This window comes from Equus asinus, chromosome 16, assembly GCF_041296235.1.
Source record: "Equus asinus isolate D_3611 breed Donkey chromosome 16, EquAss-T2T_v2, whole genome shotgun sequence".
In the NCBI taxonomy this organism is placed as follows: domain Eukaryota; kingdom Metazoa; phylum Chordata; class Mammalia; order Perissodactyla; family Equidae; genus Equus; species Equus asinus.
The window spans coordinates 8,613,129-8,635,739 of NC_091805.1; the positions used below are offsets into that span (position 1 = coordinate 8,613,129).

A 22,611-nucleotide genomic window follows, 5' to 3' on the forward strand; every position below is an offset into this window, starting at 1 on the left:
AACAAAGGTATGTTCTGGCTATCACATGTCTATCTTCAACTCGAACTGTATGGTGTGGATTCCCAGTTCCTCATACCTCATTTCTCACAGTGCTAGTTGTCTTTTTAGATGTGTTTAGCTTCGTATGGAAGCTGAAATAATAAGCCTTGATATTAAAATCTCTATTACTTCTAAAGAAAAAGATGGAATAAATTTAATTCCAAGAGCAAAATGTTGCCTTTAGTATGCCCAGGAGGTCCCAGATTAAAAAGGAAACTTCTTACAAATTCCAGTTCATTTAAATTGCCTCATAGATTTGTCTAAGTGGTTTATTTCAAGGTCTTGCAAAAATGTTTATAAATGAAAATAAAATAATGTTACAGGGAGAAGGAAATGAGGAAGATTTCTAGAGCTTCTCCAAAGAACAATGGAGAAGCATTTAACTGACAATCAATTTTAAAACATCTTGAAATCTTGATAATAGTTTGATGATGTGACAAGTCACTCACAGTGACTTCACTTTGTGGTAAATCTTGTGAAATTAGGTGAGAAGGTTGTAAAAGGCATTTTAAAGCCTGTTATGAGGAAGAGAAGTCGTATCCATTTAATGCAATTGCAAAAGCCAACCAGAGAAGGTGTTGTGAATTCAATCAATATCCACCGAGTACTTGCTATATGTACTATCAGATAGAGGGGTATTGCTTTATCGCCCTTCCTCTGACGTGTGCTTGAGGAGAGGAAGGAAGCCAGAATACGTCCTGGCCTTCGAGTGTGATGTTGACGGCACAGCTGATGTAGTGCAGGGGCACAGGTTTGCACATGTGCGAAGGAAAGAATTGGGAGTAAGAGGAGAAGGGGCTGGAATCATTGGCAGCAGTCAGAATACGGACAGCCTTTTGGACAAAGAGCACTGGGCGATAGGTCCTAGGTGGGATGACACTGTGAAGCATTTAGACACATGTTCCCCTCTTCACCCAAACCGCTCCTCTACACCGTGGTTCTTCCCTCTGTGCTACTAGACTCAGGGCCCTTGAGAACTCCATTGCTCCCTGAAAACAGAGAACACAGTACACATGAAAACATGTGTACGACTATTACTTACATGAGAGACAGCACCTAGCATGGGTATAAAGGAGAATCTGAGAGACAACTAAGCCAGGCTAATGCGGGAGGGAGGTGTTTAAAACCTCTCCCTGGCACAAGAGGTAGTGAGTGGGGACCATGCCCAAAGGGTGAGAGACAGTGCTGTGCTGCCTCCTCACGGGAGACGTGAGGGCTGAAAGCATCCCGATGACAGCTGTTTGATGATGTCCTCTCAGACCTCTTAGAAGTTACTAACAGTGCAAGTAAATGAAGAAATTCTCATACACCTGGTGATGCAGAATCCTCAAGTTTTGGTATCTTTACAGGAATGACTTAAAACTGTGTTTTACACACCTTCAAGCTACATTGACACTTCACCTAAGCAGTAAAAAGATGAGCCAATGCACTGAAATAACTTCAGGTGAAATGTACTCCTTTGGAAGCCAAGATCTATGGGGACATTCATTCTCGGAAATAAAGTGTGCAGCATTATACCAGTCTTTTTGATGAGGGAAGGAATTTTCTGTGGTAGTGTTAAACTTCCAGTGTGAATGAAGCAGCACATAAACTGGCTGGAGTCCTTGCTATGGCCTGAGTGTTTGTGTCCTCCCAAAATTTGTATGTTGACTTCTCAACACCTAAACTGATGGTATTGGGAGGTGAGGCCTTTGGGAGGTGATTAGGTCATGAGGGGGAACCCTCATGAAGGAGATCAGTATCCTTTTAAAAGAGACTCCAGAGAGCCAACTCACCCATTCACCATGCGAGGACAGAGTGAGAAGCCGGCAGTCTCCAACCCAGAAGATGGCCTTCGCCAGAGCCCAGCCATGCTGGCCCCCAGATCTTGGACTCCCCAGCCTCAAGAACTGTAAGAAATAAATGTTAGTTTATAAGCCACTCAGTCTGTGTTATTTTGTTATAGCAGCCCAAACAGACTAAAACAGCCCTGAGAAATAAGAGTCAGAGCAGAAGAAAAAGCAGCAATCATAGGAAAGTCAGACCCCAATTGAATTCCAGAGTTCTGGTTCCTCTGCTCTAGAAATGTCCCCAACCTCTAAATAGGAAAGTGAATTAGTCCAGAAATACGATGAAACCATCTCGAAATACCTTCAGGCTCTTAAAGTAAAATTTTCAGATCCTGACTGCTGATGTCTTTTGTTTTAGATGTCCACGTTGAACCCAATGACTACTTTACCAACAAAGTTCTGCCAAAAACTTGCAGGATAAAATCTGAGCCAGATAAGGCAGATCATTTTTGCTTTGAAGGCCCTGGAATAGTTGATTATAATGGCTATAGTATTGATTGGAAAAAAGGAAAGAAATTACAGTTCAACCAATCAAGAAAAACAGAAACACTGATTCCTGGCCCTGTTAGAACAATTACTGAGCAAGTGTGGAGTGGTTCATTTTTTTAAAATTAACTTCTTCAGTCTGCTGATAACACCTGAAGATGAAGTCATTGGATGAAAGTTCAGAATTCACTTTAGTATCAGATTTTGAAACTCAGAAATTCTGGAAAATATGATTCCACATACTGTATATTACTTTATTGGAGAAGCCATAGAGATGATGAGAATTTTGAAGAAGGCAAGGAAGAGGAAGAATAGGAAGAGGAAGTGAAAGGAGGAAAAAGTTGGACGATGCTGAAGTTGGCCTCAGTTGTAATTTTTTGTTTGGCTATCTTTCATACATTTCTAGAAAGAAGCCACCTGACCTGCTGAATGCATGTAGCAGTAAGAAGTGCGTACTCTTCCATGGGGCTTGAACACGTAATGGCTATGTCAGAACACCAGGCTCACGAGGGGAGTCAGTCATTGCTGCAGCAAATTCTTATTGACAGTGTTTACAGACAGCTTGTTTTCAAGTGAATGATTTTCGTTTTAACTTTTCTTTCTTTTAAAATTTTGCTTAACTTGATGCTTAAGTGTCATCAGAAATAAGAATAAAGCTCTTACAGCCCTTTCTACAACCTTGGGTACCAGATCTGGGCAATCTTTCTAGGCCCTGCACTGAGAGAAGCCCTAATAGAGACCACATTGGGGTTGGGCCTGGGCTGGGAGAGCGGTATTGGAGTGGCCACTAGACACATAGGGAAGATAATATGATAGTGTAGTTCAAAGGCTCTTAGAATCTTGTAATGTTCCAGTAAAAGGATTTATTTTTCCTTTCTTTAGAAGAAATCCACACGTTTTGTTTCCAGCAACTAAAATCTGCTTTATGTGGAAGCGTCAAATGTGTATTTATGCTGATCATCTCAGAAAAGCCAAGGTGAGTAAGGTTATGCTTTCCTCACAGTTTTACATTCTGTTTTTTTTTTCCGTTTTGCTTTTCCAGAGAATGGGTGGGGGAAAGTGGGCACACTGGTTCTCAGGTGTTGCCTTGAGAGTTCTTCTTCACAGGTCTTTAAGCCTTGTTTTTAGGTACTTTGACTGATGTTCTTGCTCATTTCCAAGTTTTCTGATGCTATGTTTGTCACTAAAGTTCTAGTAACTTAGCCCAGAAAGGAATGATAGCTCCTAATCCTTCCTAGAGGCCTTGACAGAAAAAACTGCATCTTCTTGCCTGTAGCTTTTGAAGGAAAGGAACTGTTTTCATAATATACAATCCAAATTTTGCAGTTAAAAATTAAATGGACTGTAACCAAAAGAGACAAGATTTGTAAGTTTTTTGATTTCTCAACTAGTGTTGAGAAGCTTAGAGTGGAAAGTATAAATTTCCAATTTTGTCATATAAATTTAAAGTCCTCTTTATCAGTAATGCTCTCATTTCTCGGCTCCACTATTCTGCTTTGTTTTAAAAGCCCTAGATTCGGTGCAGCCTGTTTCTTGATTGATGTGCAGGATGTCAAAGTGTTTGACAGCAGCCTCTGTCAGCAGGGCACTAGCAGAAGGTCAACATCGTGACCAGGCAGGTAGAGAATGCTCCAGCCTTGCCTTATAATTCACATTTGTAATGTAATGTAGTACAGTGTTCAATGTGTACAGAATAGTTAGAATATCTTATCAAAGTTGTGAGACATGAATCCAGCACAAACAAACAAAGATAAAACCAGACAAGACACAAGTGGTAAACCTTCTGAGAGCTAGAAAATGGAGAGAAGTTGGGAGGTAATGATAGAGCTGGACAATGCGTGAAGGTCCCTGAGAAGGAGCCTTGTCTGTTCTCTAAAGGAGGGGGGATGGACTCCCCACGAAGTATGAGCATCTGTCCTCTCTCATTCCCTGTCTTGCAACCACACAAGGAAGCCATCTCACAGTATGATGAGGTCCCCATGCCACCATGTCAGGAGAGCCATAAAATAGAACATCAATGGTAGAGGGTCTAACGGAGCTCTGGTGGCCCTGGGGTGGCATGGAAAAGTTGCTCATTTTTCTCATGTCCCTGAGGAAGGCACAGCTGTTAGCTGAGAGAGAGTGACATGTTGGACCTGAGGAAGTGTCACATTCTTGTTGAGGGACACCACAGAAGAAAGAGGTATGGGCCATAAGGCCAGAGACCGGGTGGGCTGCCTCAGTGAATCCACTGTGGACCAGTGAGTCCATCTTCTGAGCACTGAGTGGGATCAAATTCTCACTAGATGGCAGCAGAGTGTAGGGCCCAGGATATGAAAGGAGAATCAGATACCTTCCCATCACCCCCAAACCCATGCCCTACCACTGCTCCTTATGATGGTCCTTCTTCAGGAACTCATGTGCCATTTCTCTAGGAAAGGAGAAACCGACAAACTCTAAATTGGTTTAACTTGGAATGACTGAGTTTACTCTGAAACTAGTACAATTTTGTTTTCTGCTTTCAAATACATCGCAGCACCGCCAACACCCAGAAAAGCGTAAGGTCTAATCCCTTAATAAATCCCTTGTTCTTTGTCGCTGAGGGCAGTTCTATTTCTCTATTTCAGCCATGTTATAGAAATTGATGTTGGTCCTGGTTCCGGAGGAACAAAACTTTAGGATAGCGTTCTGAATTGGTTCTGGATGATCTGGAATTGACTTTTGGATGTGCTTTAAAGATTTAAAGGCAGTAGTAACCGTTTTTCCATTGGTAGAATGGACACTTGCTCATGGCATGCAGTGGCAAAACAGTTACGTAAATTATCTGTAGACACTTATAACCCAATCCCTACGCAAGGTCAAAGTTTCCTTTTAGGGCAGTCATGGATGGTCCTAACCCAGACTTTGAGTGGGGAACTTGAAACCCTGAGCTCACTTGGAAGCAAGCAGATCACTCCATTATGCTCCTTATATTGGAATGAGCAAGCATCCTGATTTGTCCAGAACTGAGAGGGCTCCTGGAATGCCCAAACTGGAAAAGTCCCAGGCAGACCAGGGTGAGTCTATATTCACTAAAATGTTCTGTGACAGCAATTACTTGATGGCAGAAATTAGTGCCTTCAAGGACTTGGAAGGTGCAGGAATGATGATTTCTACCACAGCTCCATTCTACCTATCTTTTTGGGCTGTTTGGAAGACAGACAGATTTTGGAGTATGAAAGCGGATTACTCTAAACTTAATCTGGTGGTGACTCCAGTTGCTGGCACTTTTCCAGATGAGATTTTGTTCCTGGAGAAAGTCAACATATCCTCTAGCTCCTGGTAATTAGTGGCTAGTGAATAGTTCTTTTTATCTACACTTGTTAATAACGTTATTAATGAAAAGTTTGCTTTTAGTTGGTACCTTTACTATCCTGCCTCAACTTCCTGTGTCAACTCTCCGGCATTTTACCATTGTCAGGGTGTATCAGTCAGGGTTCTTCAGAGAAACAGAACCAATAGAAAATATATATAAATTTATTTGTTATGAGGAATTGGCTCAGGTGATTATGGAGACTGAGAAGGCCCACGAGCTGGCACTTGCAAAAGCTGGAGACCCAGGAAAGGTGGTGGCATAATTCCAGTCTAGATCTGAAGGCCTGAGAATCAGTAAGTTCCAGTCCAAGGGCAGAAGAAGACTGATGTCCCAGATCAAATAGGCTGGCAGGCAGGAAGCAAAAAGACAAAAAGAGAGAATTCCTCTTCCCTCTGCCTTTTTGCTCTATTTTGTTCTTTTTCAAGGCTGTCAACGGATTGGATGTGACCCACTTGCATTGGGGAGGGCAGTCTACTTTACGGGGTCCACTGGGTCAAATGTTAATCTCATCCAGAAACACTCTCACAGCCACACTAAAAATAATGTTTAATCTGGGCACTCCTTGGTCCAGTCAAGTTGACACCTAAATTTAACCATCACAGAGGGATTAGCAAGTTGTTTCTGTAAAGGGCCAGAGAGTAAATATTTCAGGCTTTCTGGGCCACACGCAGTCTCTTCTCCCCGTGTTCCTTCTCTCCCCTCTACTTCCTCTTATTTTCAACTAGCTAAAAATGTGAAAATGATTCTTTGTTCTCAGGCTGTATGAAAACAGAGTGAAAGCCCGGATTTGGCCCATGGGTCATAGTTTGTCAACTCTTCTAGCCCACAGGTAAGTCAAGTAGCTAATATAACCACCAATTTACAGATAACTGGAATCTCAGAAAGTTTTAACAGCTTGCCTAAGTTTCCCCAGAGAGTAAATGTATTATCTTGGATTTTAAAAAGTTTCCTTAAGAGTCTAAACCTTTTAATCTTTCCTTGTACTAATTTTTTTTTCTGATTTTATCTTTTATGCTGACAGTTTTATTTTATCATCACTGATGAACAGGGATCCTATGTAAAAATTAACTTGTTGTGGTCAATGTTTAATGTTAGAAAGACTATCTCACCATTGAGATAAGTGGTCATAAGACTGAAATCATTGCATTTGACCAACATTTGCCAGTATTGTACTAATTAATTTAACAGATATTCATTGCAGGTCTAGTAGATGCAAAGCACTGTGATAGGAACTGCAGATATGGTGACAAACACTCTCCTTGATCAAATTCTAATCAGGCTCCTCTGAGCTCCTTTTCAACTTGGTCTCAACTTTTGGATTTCCATGTTGGTCTCTGCATTGTCCAATTTTAGCAAGAATCCTGCTAAATTAGCCAAAATCTCCTGTCTTTGATATCTGACCACACTCAATACCTGATCAGGTCCCTCATGCTCCATCATACCCCAGGTGATATCTAATCACCGTGGTTGCCTTCAGCAAGAACCTGTTAGGTTCAGCCTAACCTAGTTTAAGCCCAATATTTCCTGTTAGTAACTTTCCATTTACTGACCTCCCCCCCGCCCGCTGCACCCCATTCCTTTACCGTAACTTCCGACTTGCCCATGCCGTATTTGAGTCCAACCTTTCTCCCCCACTACAAAACTAACCCCATTGCTGTGTTCCTTATTGCTCTCTCAATAGTTCCCTTGAGTTAAGTCTGCCTTACTGTTCTTTAACGAGTGTCATGAATACATTTTTCTTTAAAAATCCCTAGGTATAAGACAGATTTGTTCCTTGTTCTTTCAGAGATTACTCTCTAGGAAACAAACTTTAAACAGAGAATTGAACAATGAAAGGAATGGGAGTTGTAGTATTTGCTCCAAAGGAGAAGTCAGATTGCTGATGAGTTACTAGTAAATTACTCCTATCCCATCAGTCAACACTTAGAGTCGGGGTGAGGGAGGGAGGTGCAGTCCATGGAGTTGAGAAAGGAGCTTGGATTAAGAGAGAGAGAGTTTTGGCCACGTGATTTACTGATGGAGACCTTACAACTACCTATTCTATCTGGAAGTTCTCAGGGGTTTTAATTAAAGAGTCAAAGCTCCTATAATAAAAGGTCCTATTGGGAAGGGTAATTTTAATATGATGGTTGTACCCTTTAGCTCAGTGATTCTCTAATTTGATAAAACAGCTTATTAAAGTGCAGAGCTTATTAAATATGCCAGTTCCAAGTCCAGAGATTTCTGATGGAGCCTAGGAAAATGCATTTCTACCAAGTGCTCCAGATGACTCTGAAATAGGAAGTCCATGATCCACACATTTGGTAAATATTGCTGAAGACAGAAGACAAAGGTGTTATATGGGTCTTTGTTCCCTGAGTCCCCAAGAAGGAATGCATCAGCTACTTTTAAGACCCTACTTTTAAGGATGTTAAAGCCACTTCAGACCTTTGTTACAGAATCTTGGTCTTCATGGTCTGATTTGCCTCCAGCTATTATGCACCCCCGTTCTCACCCCATCCTGACCTTCTGAGGTGTGCTTGGGTTTTCTTGTTGTAATTACATGCTTGCCTTGATTTATGTTGTTTTTCTCTTTTTCAGTCATGACTTTTGTTGAATGCTGGCTCCCCCAAAATATTATCCAACCAACTCATTGAGAAGACAGAGCTGAATTTATTCTTGCCATGGTAAGGGAGAGCACTGCATTGACATCATCGTACCATCTTAGCGGGAAGAGGACAAAATTGGGGTATTTATGATAATTTCAAAGTCCAGTTTAAGCCTGATCTTTCAATACAGCGACTGGATTAGAATTGGGTAAGAGTCACAGTGTAATAATTTAAAACAGGTGGATTTTGAGGTGATGGGTTCAGAGTCTGAAGATGCAAACTGTCATTTATGATTTCTATTGAAGAGTTTGGGTCTTTCTTGAAATTCTTGGTATGACCAAAAAAAGTTATTTGTAACTTTTATCTTCCTGGGCAAGAGTTTCCTGGAATATAAAGTTATATTGATGATGGCAGTGGAATAATAAAGTCCTGTAAATGTAGACAGGAAGCTGTGTGGCTGAAGATGGTTTTGGTTTTCACTTTTAAGAGCTAAAAATGATTCAAATTTTACCTATTTTTCATTCATTTCTTTATAGGTTTAATTTTACTGTTTCAAATTAAAGCATAATTTTTTTTCCCCAGAATGTCTGAAATTCGTTGTATTCCCTGGGTTCTTTTATGCTTGAGATAATTGAGATGAATGTTGCTTTTTTAATGTGGAAACATTTTGGTGGGATATAATGTTCTTAGGGAACACTTTGTTTCCCTCAGAAAGAAACACAAAAAAATGTTTTGTAACATTTTTCCTATGTACATTTGGATATAGAAGCTAGAAATAATTTCTACTAGTAAGATTACATCCACTGCTTTTTATATTAAAGTTTAAAATTTAAATTCATGTAATTTTAAAGGAAGAAAAAGAAATGGATGAAATTGAAGGAATTGCTAAATTTAAGTGAATATTTCTCCACCAAAAGAGATATTACTTTACAAAGAAGATTATAGTGTTCTATGGTTAACAATGAAAGGTTATGAAAAAAATTAAGTCTTTGGAGCCACATTTTCCATGATGTGTTTTATTAATTTAATTTATTTATTTACCTATTTTTTTGGTGAAGAAGATTTGCGCTGAGCTAACCTCTGTTGCCAATCTTCCCTTTTTTGTTTGAAGAAGATTGTCCCTGAGCAACACATCTGTGCTAATCTTCCTCCATTTTGCATATGGGACCCTGCCACACCGTAGCTCGTTGAGTGGTGTGTAGGTCTGTGCTCTGGATCTGAACTGGCCAACCCCAGGCCTCTGAAGTGGAGTGCATGAACCTAACCACTACCCCACTGGGCCATCCTGCGTGTTTTATTTTATATTATGTATTATTGCCCTATTATGATAAATGAGAATATTTCTACTCTTATGTTTATCCCCTATCTCTTCCTTCCTCCTGCTGATTTTCTGGGTAAGTTGTCATTTTCATGTTTTCAAGCATATGACATTGCAATGCTGTTCTGTACCCACAAACTTGTCATCAATTGTTTCACCAATTTTCTACTTAAGAGTATCTTTATTTTGATTCACCTCTTGGTTGGTTAGATTTCACTGTCAAGTAGATTTTCTGTCCCAAAAATGTGCATAGATATTGTGTTCCTGAGGTCTTGCACATGTGGATTTATCTATTACTTTTATGTTTGAAGTATAATTTGGCAGCATGTGAACTTCTTGGGTTACATTTCCTCAAAAGTCTATAGATATTGGGTTTCTTCAGAAACTTGCTCCATTGTTTTTTAGGAATGAATATCATGGAGATGTCAGGCCAGCTTGATGTTTTCCTTGTAGGTGACTTGTATTAGTTAGAGATCTCCAGAGAAACAGATCCACTAGCAGATTATCTATCTATCTATCTATCCATCCATCTATCTATCTATCTATCTATCTATCTATCTATCTATCTATCTGTCTATCCATCTATCTCCTATTGGCTCACATGATTGTGGAGACTGAGAAGTTCCCAGATCCACAGTCATTAAGCTGGAGGCACGAGAGAGCTGGTACTATAGCTCCAGTCCAAATCCAAAGGCCTGAGAACCAAGACATCCAATTGGTCCAAGTTCTGATTTGAGAGCAGGAGAAAACCGATGTCCCAGCTCCATCAGTTAGACAGGTAAAGTTTCCTCTTATTCATTTTTTTCTTCTATTCAGGTCTTCAATTGATTGGATGAGGCCCACCCACATTAGAAAGCACACTCTATTTTACTCAGTCTACAGACTCAGATGTTAATCTCATCCAGAAAAACTTTGACTGACACACCCGGAATAACGTTTGAGCAAATGTCTGGGCATCTCATTGCCCAGTTAAGTTGACATATAAAATTAGCCATCACACGTGTTTTCTCATTTGGGTAGCTGAAGTATTATTTCTTTGTCCTTGAAATTAAATAACTTAACCAGGTTATATTAATTATTCTGCATCCACTTTCATTTAAACAATTTCATCAATAGTCCCCAGAAGCTATTTCTACTTTTCCCATCTCCATCCCATGATAGTCATTAAAAAAGAAAAAATATATGGGAAACTTTCTTTTCTCAACATGAAAGACATATTAATATCTGTTGGAATGAGAGATACGCAAAATATGACCAGCATTCCATAATTCTGTCATTAATTTAACAAATAGTGTCTGTTATGTATCTGCCAGACTCTATTTTAAGTGAAGTCAGCAGATAAAATTCCTGCTCTCAGGTAGCATCTAAATTTATTGCACGATCCACAGTTAATTGCTTACTTTTTCTAAATCGTGCCTATTAAGTATGTGTAGTGCTCATCTGTCTAATTCAGGGGCTCCACTATCTTTTCATATATTAAGAGAAATTTCTGTGTTATGTCCCCCTTAATGGAGGAGGAGTCAGGATGCAGATTAGTGGACATCCTTGCAGCTGCCACAGGCATGTGGCGCAGGCTTCAGCAATCATATATACCAGTGTGAGACTTTGACGTGGAAATGAGAGAGGACGAAAGAGTGTTTAACGACAATCATTCAAACAGTTCTTATGATTTTGTCAAGAGTTTGGGCAGTGCAGAACGAGGACAGTTTGTCTCAGCTCCATGATGCCCGGGGCCTCAGCTAGAATGTTTAGAATGCTGGGGCTGAAAAAATGAGGGCAGCTTCTTCACTCAGATCTCTGGCACTGGGTGCTTCTTCCTGTGGCCTTCGCTCTGTATTGCATCCCATCCTTCAGGGTCCCTCTTCATGGCCTCTCTCTCTAGCAGTTACTCAACTTTTTACATGCGAGTTTAGGGTCCAAAGACGATGGAGCAGGAGCTGCCAGACCTTCTTAATACCTAGGCTAGGAAGTCCTAGAACATCGTTTGTTCTATATTATATAGGTCAAAGTAGTTTTCCTTTGAATGGATTTAATTTGTAAATGGTTTGGACTTTGAAAATCAACTTAAAAGAATCATGAGGTCGAGTGTTGATTTTTTTCCTCCAAATCATTTCTCTTCAGTTTTAGGCAATGAAAAGAAGAGTAACATTATAGGAATGTTTTAGAAAGTTTTTGCTTATTATCCATTGTTGGTGTTAGACTCTAAGATATTCACAGTTCAGAAATTCTTATGGATATAAGTGCAGATCTTTCTGAAAACAAAAAGTTATTTTAAAAGCATTGTAAAAGATACTTTAAGAAGAGTACAATATGGTGATCAAGAGTAGAATTTTTGAAACATGGCTGCCAGTTCAAATCCAGCTCCATCTCTTAGTGGCCATACGACTTAGAGCAAGTTACTTAGCTCCTCAGTGCCTCAGGTTCCTCAAATGTGAAGTGAAGACATTAACAGTGTCCCTTGTACAAAGTTGTTGTGAAGGTTAAATGAATTCACATGTATAAAGCCTTTATAATATCTAGCCTATACTAAATGCTCAACAAATCCTAGCTATGATTATTATTATTACATAAAACTATCAATCCAATAGAATGAAGCAAAGGAGAAAAAATAAAAACAAAAAAAGAAGATAGTAGAAATATGACCAATGTGATAGTACATATGAAGAGTCAATAAATGTGTACTGATTTTTTAAATTGAAGTGTAGTTGACATACAATAATATGCTAGTTTCAGGTGCACAACACAGTGATTTGACATTTGTATACATTGTGAATTGATCATCAAGGTAAGTCTAGTAGCTGCTTGTCACCACACAAAGTTATTACAATATTATGGACGATATTTCCTATGCTGTGTATTGCAGCCCATGACTAAATGTATATTGATTAATCTTCACTATTAAAACACAGACAGATTCGGAAAACATTACAAAATCCTGCTATATGATGTATCCAAGAGCCGAATCTGAAACTAAACTATGCAGAAAGTTAAAAAATGAAGGGATGATTAAAATATATATCAGTAAAATTATAATCAAAAAAGCAAAATAACGCAAAGTAGAAACTAAGGCAAAAAATGTTAGTGGAGGTAAAGATCACCGCCTAATAAAAAGAAAGGAAGAATTCACTAAAAAGATAAAAAAATTATGAACTTCTATGCAGCAAATATTGTCTCAAATATGTAAAACCCAAACTGACACAATTATAAGATAAATTTGACAAATCCACAAACATGCTGGGAGATTTTATCAGAAATTGATAGACCAACTATATTCAAAAATAAAGTAGCGATTTTGAACAAGACTGACAGCTTGATCTGCACCTCAAAATAGAAAATATGCATTCTTTTTAAGGCTACATGGTAGTTATAAACATTGGCCAGGCGTTAGTTCTCAAAAGAAGCCCGAGTGAAGGTCAGAGCGTGTCCTGTGAACACAGAACGTTAAGTTAGGAGTCAAGAATAAAAAATTATTTAGAAAGACTCCATTAATTTGTAAACTGAAAAAGCACTACTACATAACAGATAATCACAATCAAAATTATAATCTATTTGGAATTAAATGACAATGAAAGTTCTACTCATGAAAGCTGCTAAAAAAAGTTTATAGAGGTTCATGTATAGCTCAATTTGAAAATTCAAATTTAAGCATCAGCTCAGAAAGCTAGAGAAAATTGATGAAAGGATATAAGATAAGAGGAGAAATGAATGAAATAGGTAACAGAAATGGAATCAACAAAAGCAAAAGCTGTTTCTTTATTAAGATCTTAGCTGTATTTATAAAATGTGTTACATGTGAAATATTATCTCATGATTGCTCTGTCCTGGAGATGAGGAAGGAAGGTACGCCTTCAAAGAGAATTTCAGAATTTTTCATGAATTTTGATCTCTGTTATCGTGTTATCTAATCACACAGACATCTTCCTTCCTTTACTTTCTATTAGTTACATCACATTAGTTACTTTACATTCTGAGACATAAGAAAACGTTTTCTCTTTTAGAATTCCCATAGTTTAGGAAGCAAATCTCCTAATACATCTTCTCAAGTGTGCCAGTCCTACTACAAATTCAAAGCAAAATATTTAAGACGAACTTCAATATAAACGTAAATATACACATTTAAGACAAAAATAGTTACACATTCCTCACAGAGATGTGAAGTAGAAAGTACACAAGACAAAAACCAAATTCCTGCTTAATGTGAGTTGAAGTGTTTGTGGAATGTTTCAGACATACATGCAAGAATTGGTGGAATGTACTTAATAAATCAAAAAGCGTTTGCTTTAAATTCCAGGGTTCAGGTTTGCTTAGTTGCACCTTAATATTTTGCAGCTAGATCTGCTCTTTTTAGAGTCAAGCCTTCTGCATTATCCAGAATGATGCCATCTCTTGTATTCTTAGGGAGGTTACTAACGGGAACTGTCTTTGTATAGACTTATTTCATCTAGTTGATGTGCTAATGAGTTCTAGGGGAACAATTGTATTTTATTGAATTAGGTACATTTATGTAACTGGAATTGCTGTCATTTTCTCCTGTATAAAACCTTAATTCCCTTGTTCAAATTGCTCAAAATAGGTCGCCATTGACTGCTGCAAAATAGGTACCAAAATGAGTTTTGCAGACATAGCATATCCTGGTGCCCTTATTTAATGCAATCATTTTCAACATTAAACCAGATGGGCTCATTATCTTCTCTCTTCAACATGCTTCGTAGTTAAGGAAAAATTAGTATTTATCCAGATAAGAATGTTTTATTCTTTCTCAACTCAGAACTTGTACTCTGCCTCTTTTGTCAGAATTAGCTCTGCTCTCCTGCTTTGTAGATTTCCTGTCTTGTGAATTCATTACATTGTCATTTTATTTTCAAGAGCAAGCTATGTACTCTTTAGATTACATTAGGGTAAAATTGGCTTTGCTAGTTATTGCCAAAAGGAAATGGAAAAGATTAGAGAAATTAAGTTTAGTTTAGTAGATATTTATTGAACATCTAATATATACTCATTGTTGGGAGGGAAAAAGAACTATAAGGCATGATTTTGCTTATTTCACTCAAAACTGACATGAGTCAGTTCAAATGAATTGTTCAAATTATTGGTGCAGACTTTAAATGTCGTTTTGGACATTTCATCTTTTATCTTGTCTACAAGGGGGATTATCAACATAAAAAGGTTAGACTTTGCTTCATTCACACAACAAATGCTTGGTGAGCACTTGCCATATATAGTGGAACATAACTGTGAACAACACAGAGGGAGAGGTAGGCCCTGCCTGTATGATGCTGGGAAAATCTTAGCAAAGGATTTTGTAGGGATCATAGTCTTCTACTAAAAGGCAATTTCTAAGATTTCAAAAAGTGATGACTAACGTGGTACTGTTTTCCTCTGTGCTCAAAAGAGCCCCAAGGGGTGACCTGTGCCCACAAGCATGCTCTATCTTGTCTGCGTTGCTCAGTGAGAGAAACATGATTGATTTCCAGGCTTCAGCGGGCATTTGACACCACATTTGTCAAATGCTTCCTTTCAAATTCTCGCCTCTTGCTTGAAAGAAAAATACACTGGGCTTGTTAAATCCATGCAAAAATGAGATTTTGGTTACAAGCCAGTAAAGTTTATGCTGCTCCTTAGGGCATGTATTTTTCTTCTTTAGTTAAAAACCATGCTTGCGTAGCCAGGGAAAGCTTATATTAAATCAATATCCTGCTGTCAAACTAAGTGCTACAAAATGTGTACACTATAAATATTTCAAATCTTCAAGGAAAAATAATTTGAATTGGTAAAACCAGTGGAATTTCCTTTCATGTGGTAGTTTTTTTGAATATTGTATATGTAAATATACATAAAAATGAGCATATCTTCAGAGAATCTTTTTATATGTTAGATATTGAAGATCTTATTCTGTGTCAGTTACTTTACATATGTTCTCTAAGCATTAATTCAAGCATTACAGCAATCCTTAAGATAAGGGCTATCATCAGTCAGATTTTGCAGACAAGAAAATTGATGCTTAAAGAAGTAAAATAACTTATTAAATTTCATAGAGCTATTAAGTGGCAAGTCCTGGCTTTGAAACCAGATCTGCCCGATTCCAAAGCCTATCTTTTAAATAGGTATATGGTTTATCCTGTATATGGTTTAAAGTTTTATTTATCCAGCTTGTGATTCTCTTTTTTCCCCCAAACATTTTTGCTCCTATTTAATACATAGCCTTGAAGACTTCTGCAGATCAAAGTTAAGGCCTAGTAATTTGTCCACAAACCATTTACTGGCTCTCATTAGCATTTATGGGTGCCAACGCCTCTAGCTAGCCCTGATTTTATTGATGTGCATGGATAGCTACCATTACTCGAAAAGAATTTAAAATACGTCTGAAGTCTATACAAAGGGTCCTTGCAAAATACAATTAAAGCACCTATTGCACCTTTTTGATATCAGGGCACATCATGTGTGATATCTGTTTTTCTTCTCCCCAAACCTGGCCTACCAGTTTTATTTTCTTTCTGCCCCATGTTCAGACGTCTAATGCTCATGTACTGCTTTCCAATGGCTTGGCGTTTTGGAAATTTTTTGCATTTTTCCCCAGAGCAAAAGTATCCAACTAATGGTCTTTAGCCCAAATCAGACTTACAGACTGGTATGTCTACCTTGTACACTGTATTTAAGTTTTTTTGACCCAACAGTTGAAACTCAGAAAATTTCATATAAAATATCTGGATCCTAAACATAATCTGGCAACACTGGATCTGCACTTCTGCATGGTAATAAATGCTTCCCTTTATGCAGGGTGAGTTCTCTCCTCTTTGCCGTGGACACAAGAACTCGCAATTGGATTTCCAGTTCTAGGCCAATGCCAGTTACCATTTCTCATCGTGCCACACTGTTTTCTCACGTAGAGAACTATTTCTCCATATTATGTCTTAAAAGTGGGAAAACAAAAAATAGACCCAAAGGTCAATGTACTTCAAGAAAAATGAAAGAAAGTACATTTCTCTCTAGATGTGAAGTATATTTAGCAATCTTTAATATGCAATCAAAATATGTGTATTATACCAATATTTCCCACTAATTTATGTTACCTCTTGGGTGACAGAGTTTATGACTTTGGCTTTTAGAGCATGCCTAAATATGCAAAGACTGAAGAACTGACAAAAAGGAACAAGGACTAGAGTTAGCAAAATACTCTTTGATTCACAGTATAATTCCTTTAGGGTCACCCACATGTCTTTGAAGTTTTAACATATAAGCCATAAACTTAATTGAATCACTGAGCAAATTCATTTGTGAAGAATTATGTTTACTTTATCTTGAAAAGTTTATATATTTTCTTCTTTTAAATTCAATAAAATAAATTTTACCTATATTAGAGAGCATTCAGTTATAAATCACTTAGTTACCTAGTCAATATCCCTCCCTCCCTTCTCCTTTACTAACAGAAGCCTTATTGCTTTGAAGCATCAATGAAACCATGAAAAATTCTCGTATCCCAGATGCCTTTGCAGCTTGGGAGTAGCTATATGGCCCAGACAATGAGATATATGTGGAATTCCACTGGATGGAGCTTCTGAGAAAGCCACTTTTTGGATAATATTAAGCACAATCTCAGTTGGCATACTCCTTTTTTTGTACTTTATCCTTAACCTTCTTCCTGCCTAAAATGCATATGCAGTTCCTGAAGATGGAGCAGTCATTTTGTGACCATAAGGATAAAAGCTACGTGCTCAAGCTGAGTAGAAGAAAGTTAGATGAAACCTGAGTCCCTTAAGCTTTTATGGAGTTGTCATGCCAGACTTTGGTTACTTACTTTCATAGTTCTCGTTACTTGAGGAAAATATTGCTCTCTTTAGTTAAGCTTCTGTGGTCAGGTTTCTGATGTATGCAGCCAAGTTCAACCCATAACTAATAAAGCATCTAGAATCTGAAAGTGGGTTGCTACAGAAAACAGATCCTAAAATATAGAGGGGCTGGAACTTTGTAAAGCAAAATCCCGAGAGCGAGAACTGAAGCCTAGATCTGGCCATTTGTAAACTGGTGTGTGGCAAACTTGTCCCTGTTTGTCTGGGACTATTCTAGTCTTAAAATCAAAAGTTGTACATCCTGAGAACACTCTCACTACTGAGCAAACCAGATGGTTGACTACCTTATTAAAAGCAGGGGTAGAAGGAAGAGCATTTTTAATAAAGGAGGTACTCTCTTCTTCAGCCTGCGATCTATATTGACTGGGAGCTTTGCAAGGATAAAAATGCCAACTGGTTTCGTATCTGTCACCAAAGCCAATGCAAGCAAAGTTGTACCCTTAGCAAGAAATTGTACTGGAGCCCCACATCTCTCCTAAGCTTAGGTCTCTCCCAAGACATCCTAAGAGAAGGTCTGCACAAGACCTTGGATTGTAATTCTTCTACAAGGAAATGAACAGAAAGAATTGAACTTATTTTTTGAGGGAGTTTTATTGCCAAAGATATGTGAACTTAGCAAGCAATGGTCTGTGATATTCAACCCCTAACGTTATCAGTGTACCCTCCAAACATACAGCCAAGCATGAGTGGCCTGTGAAAACCATGGAACCTCCAAGTAAGACACTCTCCTTGATGTTCACCTCACTAATAGCCCTAAAGGGCAGTAGACAAAGAGAATTCCCCTGGGAGCAGAATTGAGATGTGTGGATGGCAATGTGTAGAGAGATGATCTGGAGCTGCACTGTCTATAAAGTGGCTATAGCCAGTAGCTACATGTGGCTATTGAGGACTTTAAATGTGGCTATTCCACACTGAGAGGTACTGTAAATGTCAGATACACACTAGAATCCAAAGACCTAGCGTGGAAAAAGAAGATGAAATTTCTAATTAATACTTTTTCCACGTTGATTATAAGTTGAAATAAGATTCTGAGTATATTGGGTTAAATAAAATGTAATACTAAAGTTAATTTCACCTTAGTTTCTGAGTGATGGTCAGAAAGATGGCAGAATAGGCAGTCCCAGACTATCTTCATGAGAAGTCCAGGTTCCAGTTAAGAAGTTGCAGTATCCCAGACAAATATAGAACTGAAAACAGCTGCATTGAAATGAGTTAGAAGAGCAATTTCACTTTATCTGCATCAGTCCCCTCCCCAAAGTGGCACAGCTCAGGGCCAAGAGAGATCAGCTCAGGCTGCGACTTGTACAGCTGTGTGTGGGGGAGAGTGGAGCATGTGCCTGGCCCCCCCTGCCTTTCACTGTGCTCCCCATGGGCCTGGTTTCTGGCTTGCCTTACACTGAGTGCTGAAGGAATCAGCATTGACTGGATGCCTTGGACAGGTAGGAACAGAGGAGAAGAGGAGGGAAGCTCCCTGAAGCCAACACAGATCTGCAAGACTGAGAAAAGGCACAGAACTGTGGCTTCTTCCCCAGGAGGGATGGAGAGGAGTGGTGTGAGGCCTCTGATGTCCCTGCTCTTTCAGTGTACTCTCTGAAGGGCTGGTTTCTGTCTTGCCTCACTTGAAGAGCTGAAGGAACTGGCATAGTCTGGACTCTTGGGGCAGCTAAGAACAAAGAAAGAAAAATAGGCCGGTGGCTTCCAACATCTGGCCTGGCTCTGCAAGATTGGGAAAAGGCACAGAACTGAGGCCTCTCCCCTAGGAGGGAGGGAGAGGAGTGGAACGTGTCTGAAACATTTCTGGGGTTTCAGTGGAGAAGCAGAACCTGTCCCCAACATCTCGGATGTTTTATCTCTTCAGCGTCTCCAGTGGTTCTGGCTGGATTCAGAGCCTCCCTGAGAGGCCAGATTCTGTCTCACCTCCCACCAAATGCCAAAGGAACCAGCATAGTCAGACACTAGAGGGAGCAAGAGATCACGGGCTCCTGAAGTAAAAACCGGACTGGACGCCTGGGGCAGCTGGTACAAAGGCCCAGAATCTAGCCAGGCTGATCAGTGAAGGTCTTTCCCAGTCAAAGACAGTCCGTAAAGTCTGGGAGAGGTGGCTGCTTCCTCATATGTAAAGCTACAGGAACACGAAGAATCAGGAAAACATGACACAATCAAAGGAATAAAATAAATTTCTAGTAACTGATCCTAAAGAAATGGAGAGATATGAATTTGCTGACAAAGAATTCAAAATAATCATCTTAAAGAAGCCGTCTTAGTCCTTTTGGGCTGCTATGACAAAATGCCACAAACTGGGCAGCTTATAAACAAAAAAATCTATTTCTCACAGTTCTAGAGGCTAGAAGTCCGAGATCAGGGGGTCAGTATGTTCAGGTGAGGGCTCTTTGCCAGGTCTCACACTTCTCATTGTATCATCATGTGGATGATCATTGTGTATCATGTGGAAGGGGCTAAGGAGTTCTGTAGGATGTCTTTTGTAAGAGCACTTATCTCATACATGAGGGCTTCACCCTTATGACATAATCACTTCCTGAAGTCCCCACCTACAAATACTTTTGGGGGCTAGGATTTCAGCATATAAATTTTGAGGGGGATACAAATACACCTCAATAAAAAAACAATAGAGTGGGTGTTGGATAAAGAAACAAGATCCAATTATACGCTGTCTATAAGAAACTCACTTTAGATTTAAGGATGCACATAGGCTGAAAGTGAAAAGATGGAAATGCAAATGGTAACCAAAAGAAAGCAAAGGTGGTTTACATTTATATTAGACAAAATAGATTTCAAGCCAAAAATTGTCCAAAAAAAAGGTGATTATATAATGATAAAAAGGTCAATTCATCAGGAAGATATGGCAATCATAAACATTTATGCATCCAACATCGGATCACCTAAAAAAACAAATATTGACAGATCTGAAGGGAGAAGTGACAGCAATACAATAATAGTAGGAGACTTCAATATCCCACTTTAATAGTGGGTAGAACATCCAGACAGAAAATCAATGTGGAAACAGTGGACTTGAACAACACTGTAAACCAAACCAACAGCAGAATACACATTCTTTTCAAGTGCATACAGAACATATCCCAGGATAGGTCACAAAACAAGTCCTAATAAATTCGAGAAGATTGAAATTATACCAAGTATCTTTTCTGACCACAATGAAATCAATAAAAGAGGGAAATTAATTTCTGAAATCAATAAAAGAGGGAAAACTGGAAAATTCACAAATATGTGAAAATTAAATGACACACTCTTGAGTTTTCCATTGGATCAAAGAAGAAATCAAAAGAGAAATTAGAAAATATCTCAAGACAAATGAAAATAAAAGCACAACATGTGAAAACTTATAGGATGCAGCAAAAACAGTACTAAGAGGGAATTTTATAGTGATAAATGCCTACTTTAAAAAGAAGAAAGACCTCAAATAAACAATATAACTTTACACCACAAGGAACCAGAAAAAGAAGAACAAACTAAGCACAAAGTTAGCAGAAGGAAGGAAATAATAAAGATTAGAATGGAAATAAGTGAAACAGAGAATGGAAAAATAGAAAAAAATCAAGAAAACTAAGTTAATTTTTTTAAAAGATAAACAAAATTGACAAACTCTAAGCAATACTAAGAAAAAAAGAAAGAAGACTCACATAAAGTCAGAAATGAAAAAGGAGACATTATAATTGATGTCACATAAAAAAGATCATCAAAGACTATTATGTACAATTATATACTGATAAATTGGATAACCTAAAAGAAATGAATAAGTTCCTAGAAACATACAACCTACTAAGGTTGTATGGATCGTGAAGAAATAGAAAACCTGAACTGACTAATAATGAATAGGAGAATGAATCAGTGACCAAAAACCTCCCAACAAAGAAAAGACCAGGACAAGATAATTTCACTGGTAAATTCTACTAAACATTTAAAGGATTAACATTAATTCTTCTTAAACTCTTGCAAAAGGCTGGAGAAAGTACACTTCCAAACTCATTTTATAAGGCCAGCATTATCCTGATCCCAAAGCTGGATAAAGACACTACAAAAAAAGAAAACTACAGGCCAATATCCTTGATGAATATAGATGAAAAAATTCTCAACAAAATACTAGAAAATGGAATTCAACAGCACTTTAAAAGAATTGTGCACCATGATAAAGTGGGATTTATCCTTGGAATGAAAGTTTGGTTCAACACATGAAAATCAGTTAATTTCGTATACCACATTAATAGAATGAAGGATAAAAATCTCCTGATCATCTCAATAGATGCAGAAAAATCATTTAACAAAATTCAACACCCTTCCATGATAAAAACTCCCGACAATCTAGTTATAGAAGAAATTTGCCTCAACATTATAAGAGTCATATACAGAAAGCCCATAGCTAACAACACACTCAATGATGAAAAACTGAAAACTTTTCCTCTAAAATCAGAAAGACAAAGATGCCCTCTCTACCACTTCAATTCAATATAGTACTGGAAGTTGTAGCCAGAGCAATTAGGCAAGAAAAACATATAAAAGGCATCCAAATCAAAAAGGAAGAAGTACAATTATTTGTTTGCATGTAATATGATCTTCATATGTAGAAAACACTAAAGACTCCACAAGAAAAGGTGTTGACAAGTAAACAAATTCAGTAAAGTTGCAAGGTACAAAATCAACATACAAAAATCAATTTCATTTGTATACACCAGTAATGAGCTATCCAAAAAGGAAATTAAGAAAATAATCCATTGGGGCTGGCCCAGTGGCATAGTGGTTAGGTTTGCCTGCTCCACTTTGGCACCCCAGGGTTCGTGGGTTCAGATTCCAGGCACGGACCCACACACTGCTCATCAAGCCATGCTGTGGCAGTGTCCCATGTACAAACTAGAGGAAGATGGGCACAAATGTTAGCTCAGGGACAATCTTCTTCACAAAAAAAATAAAACAATCCACTTACAATAACATCAAAAAAACCCACACAAAAATCCCCACTTAGAAATAAACTTAACCAAGGCGGTAAAAGACTTGTACACTGACAACTACAAAACATTGCCCAGAAATAAATCCATCCATATATAGTCAACTGATCTTCTACAAAGGTGTCAAGAGGATGCAATAGGGAGGGACTGGCCCCATGGCCGAGTGGTTAAGTTCATGCTCTCCACTTTGG

General features: G+C 38.4%; 1 long non-coding RNA gene and 1 pseudogene across 1 annotated transcript in view; both read left to right on the forward strand.

Moving 5' to 3' along the window:
• Positions 1-1,748: 1,748 nt before the first annotated feature.
• On the forward strand, positions 1,749-2,783 carry LOC123277563 (nucleosome assembly protein 1-like 4 pseudogene; annotated as a pseudogene).
• Positions 2,784-6,302: 3,519 nt separating this feature from the next.
• Positions 6,303-22,611, forward strand: part of LOC123277665 (uncharacterized) — a 76,383-nt gene continuing 60,074 nt past the window's right edge. Inside the window, exons 1-2 of the long non-coding RNA XR_011494809.1 lie at positions 6,303-6,517; positions 8,269-8,354. This is a non-coding gene — a long non-coding RNA (uncharacterized lncRNA). The remainder of the gene's footprint in view (positions 6,518-8,268; positions 8,355-22,611) is intronic.